Source organism: Megalopta genalis, unplaced genomic scaffold (genome assembly GCF_051020955.1).
Source record: "Megalopta genalis isolate 19385.01 unplaced genomic scaffold, iyMegGena1_principal scaffold0057, whole genome shotgun sequence".
In the NCBI taxonomy this organism is placed as follows: Eukaryota; Metazoa; Arthropoda; class Insecta; order Hymenoptera; family Halictidae; genus Megalopta; species Megalopta genalis.
This window is the reverse complement of record NW_027476126.1, coordinates 740,352-745,000: the sequence shown is the minus strand read 5'-3', so window position 1 is coordinate 745,000 and position 4,649 is coordinate 740,352.

Sequence of the window (4,649 nt, the reverse complement as noted above, 5' to 3'; positions counted from 1 at the left end):
TGCCCTCTCCCTTCAGGAGCACTCTGAGGGAGCCCTCCTTCCAGGTGGGGGGAAAGACGCCCCAACGAAGGCACCCGTTGAATAGGCGAACTAATTGTCCTAACACTACTTTCGAGGCGGCCTTCAGCACTCGGACCTCGATAAGGTCCGGTCCTGGTGCCTTGTCGTTTCTGAACGTGCGAATCGCTCCCGCGACCTCGTCCGGTGAAAACGGAGAGGCGTCCGCGGTGTTTGACGCGACTCGCGCGTTCTCTCTAGTCTCTCGCTGCTCGGGCGTGTCATCTTCCGGCCGGTCGTCCGGGACGTGTGCTTCCAGAAGCGTGTTGGCGGTCTCTATCGCGCTCATGGTGTTTTCGTTGCCTCGCCGGAGGGTGCTGATCACCCTCTCGACACGGAGCTTGTTCGCTTGCAGCTTGTACACGATGCCCCAAGGCTCCGTGTTCCCGTACGACGATACAAAGTTTCGCCAACTTTCGAGTTTCGCCCTCTTCACCTCTCTGCTGTAGTTCCGCAACGAAGTGCGGTACTCCAGCAGTTTTTGGAGGCGTGAGGACTCATCTCTTTCCTTCTGGAAGGCACGTCTCCGTCGGTAGACAGCCTTCTTCATGACTGTGAGCTCTTTCGTCCACCATGGGTTGGACTTCCTAAACCTACGCTTTATTGGCATCGACGCGGTGCAGGCATCTTTAATGATGTCTGTGAGCGTTTCAGCCATCCCTATTGTTTCCTCCGCTGACTCCAGGCTCAGGACTTCGAGCCTCGACCGTGAAAGATCGGACAGGGTCTCGGAGAATCGCTCCCAGTCGGCTCGACGGGTGTCGAACCGAGAGTTTGCGACGCTGCGATTCCCCGTCGCGGCTCTAGGTGCCTGCAGCCTGATGTCAACAGCGTTGTGGTCGCTGGTCGTCCACGCACTTCTTACTGTCCAGCTCCTGATGAACGGAGACATGGAGGGTGACGCCAGGGTCACGTCGATGTAAGACGAGCCCGTTGGCGTCCAGAAGGTTGGTGGTTGAGCTGCGTCGTTCACAACGTTCATGCCAAACGCTGCGATCAGAGTCTCGAATTGAGCTCCTTTCTCGTCTGTGCCCCGAGGGCTCCAGAGCGAGGATTGCGCGTTGGCGTCTGTCGAAACTAGGAGTCTCTTCCCCCTCAGTGCACAGAACACCTTCTCGAGGTGGCTGAGGTGCTTTTCAATTTCGTCGCTGTGCTGAAAATAGCACGACACCGCGTAAAATGAAAAGCCGGGTGCTAGCACTTCCGCACAGACGCAGTGGGAGTTGCTGAGCTGCGAGACGAAGACCATATCGAAGTTGGGGTTGCAGACCGCAACAGCCGCCCACGGGGGTTGTGGTTCGGCTGCTGCCAACCTCACTCCGGACCCTAGACCGCTAATTTTGTATCGCGCGCCCAGTTGGCTGACGTATGCCTCCTGCAATAGCAGGACGTCTAGCCGCTTCTGAGCGATGAGCTCGCGGACCTCTCCGGTAACTGCAGCTGAACGTCTCATGTTCAGCTGCAGTATCCTAACGTCGGGGATATTTTTAGGTGAGGGCCTAATAACCATAGTCAGTTCGGGAAAGCGACTGATTTATGGCGGCTACATACGCGGGGCAGTCCTTGCTGGTGACGCAATGGGAGGAGGGTTTCTTACCCCTAATGCAGTTTACGCAGTTGGCCGGCTTTTCCTTCTTCGGGCAGGTCTTGAAGCCGTGCCCCGTCTCCGCGCAGTGGCCGCAAGTCTCCTTCTCGGCCTTGCAGAATTTCGCAGGGTGGCCGTACCCTTGGCACTTATAGCACCTGGTCACGTTCACGTGGTCGCGTACCCTGCAGCAGCTCCAACCCACGTACAGCCTCTCTTTTGGAACTAAAAGGTCCCTGGCTCGCTTAGAGACCTCGAAGATTAAGTTGCATCGGTCTCTAGTCTTATCGCCACTCTTATAGACCAATTTTATTTCCTTTGAGAGGCTGGCCGCTTCCTCCTTACTTAAGTTCTGCTGCAGGATAGCGTCCGTCGTCTCCTTGTTGTCCTCCTGGGCCCGTGGGACGTCGAAGACGATGATCCGCGGGCTCCTTTTGGCCGGAGCACCTACAACAAAACCAGCCGCTCTAAGTTTCGGGTTGGCCATCAGGGATGTTACGTCGGTATTATTTGACGTAACGAGCGCAATTCCTGCTCCCTGAACCCTGCGGACGCCCCTGATCTGCAGGCCGTCCGCTCTGGGCGAAACCAGCTCGAAGACTGCCTCCTTAGTCTTCGCACTGTCCTCGTATTTGGCGGTGTCTGACGGCGTGATGATCACCACATTGGGAGGGTCCTGCTTCTGCGTCGACCTGGCTGCCGTAGCGGACCTGACGCCGACGCGTTCGGCATATGTGGTCGGTTTTTTGGCGGTGACGGCTGCGGCGGCGGCGACGGCGACGGCTTTGTCCTGGAGTGCTTGGCAGGAGCGTTTACACTCCTTGGACTCGGCCTGAACTGCTTCAAGACGCCCCTCAAGCCTGCTGCTGTAAACAAGGGCTTTCATAAGCAGGTCATTTATTTTCGCGGCCTGTGCGCACAGGGCGTGCACCACAGTAGACGGGATATCATTTCCTGGAAGCGTAATCTCATTCGTCAGTAGCCTGTATGCTTTGGCAGCGTCGGCTCTGAGGGCTGCCACGGTCGTCTCCTCCTCCTCCGGGTTAGCTCGGCTCGGCTCCTCTACTATCTCCTGCGTCGTCTGCGTCGCTGGTTTGTCCCTTTTCTTCTTCTTCTTTTTCTTAACCTCTGCCGGCTTCCGGAAGCAGAGGGGCGCGTCCGAGTTGGCTGCCTCGGTCTCCGAGTCCGTGGCCAGACATCGTTTCTGACGGCGGCGGGAGTCGGTCCCTGAAGAGGCGACCTCCATTGTGGAACCGCGTCACGGCCTCTGAAAATGTAAGGTGTTAGCCACGGAAAAAAAAAAAAAAAAAAAAAAAAAAAAAAAAAAAAAAAAAAAAAAAAATTGTTGCGCACGGCACAAAATTAAAAACGCCGGAATTCGGGAGGAGACGACACGCGATTTATTTGTCTTGGACTCCACAGTCCTTTGAATTACAAGCTTTTGGAGCACGGCTCCGTTCGGCGTATGCAGTGTAGCACGGCTACGACTGGACTATAAAAACTGAAGCACGGCTTCGTATCGGCGCAAGGGGCGCTAAATTAAACTGTCTGTTCGCTATAATGATACTTGGAGAATCTCGGAGAATTTCGCCGTTATCACATTTGCGGCAGTATATATAGACACCTGGCCGATGCTCAAGGTGACGCATCGTCAGGTGTCGAAAGCCGGTCATTGCCTCCTAAGGCAAAAACGCTGCATGTATACATTCGGCCGAGGCGAGCGTTTGACGGTCGGGCCAACGCACGTCGATCGTGTTATTGTCTTGCCGCCTCGCCGTTTATTCGACAAAAACGGCGAGACGGCGTACATCGAAAGTCGAGCGTGCGTTGACCCGCGGTCCGCGATTCGGCCGAAACATACCGCCCGCCTCAGCTCCGCTGATCTTATTGACTAAATGGCGAGCACGCTCCGCCCGCCATGTACGCTCGCCTTCCCTCGCTACTGCTCCGGTCCTGAGGAGGGTCCAGCGGGCATGTCCACCGGCAAGCGTACGAGCTGCGTGATCGGCCGAGTGTAACATCCGCCGGCGGTGCGAATGGTTACGACTCGAACTCGGCCGTCCTCACCGGGGTGCAGCGTCTGCACGCGTGCGAGACGCCAACACGCCGGTGGGCAATTCGCGTCGCGAAGAACCACGAGATCTCCCACCTGCAGGTTCCTCTCGGCACGCCACCATTTGCTGCGCTCCTGCAGCGTGTGGAGATACTCGTGGTTCCATTGTTTCCAAAAATTGGCACGCATGGTTTCGACCCCTTGCCATCGGGACAAGGGGGGAGGCGGCGGTGTCCGGCGAACGGTCTCCCGGAAGCGTAAGCAAGGGTGCCCCCGCCAAGAAATGCCCCGGTGTAAGGGCCGCGTAGTCCGTCGGATCGCTCGACATCGGTGTTAGGGGGCGGGAATTAAGGCATGCCTCGACTGTGCACAATAGGGTGCACATCTCCTCAAAGGTGAGGGTGTGCTGGCCAACCACCCGTGCTAAGTGGCGTTTTACTGCCTTAACCCCCGCTTCCCATAAACCGCCGAAATGCGGAGCTCCGGGTGGGGAGAAATGCCACACGATGTCGGCCTCTCCGAGAAAGGCCGATACCTCGGCTGAGTCGCGGACCGCCCGAACCATCGCTGCGAGCTCCCGTGCGGCACCGCGGAAGTTCGTTCCGTTGTCGGAATAAATGGCAGCGGGCCTACCCCGACGGGAGACGAACCTCCGCAGCGCAGCCAAGAAGCCCGCCGTGGTGCAGTCGCTCACCAGCTCGAGGTGGATCGCGCGGGTCGCGAAGCACACGAACACCCCGATGTATGACTTCTGGGCCCGATAACCCCGGCCCTTCCCCATGCGGGTCCAGAGGGGGCCCGCATAGTCGACGCCCACGTGCGAGAAGGGCCGCGAAGGGTTGACCCGCGTTAAGGGCAACGTGCCCATGAGTTGGGACGCTGGAGATGCGCGATGCCTTGCGCAAGCTACGCACCTCCAGGTCACTCTTCTAACCGTATCTCGGGCGCCCAGAA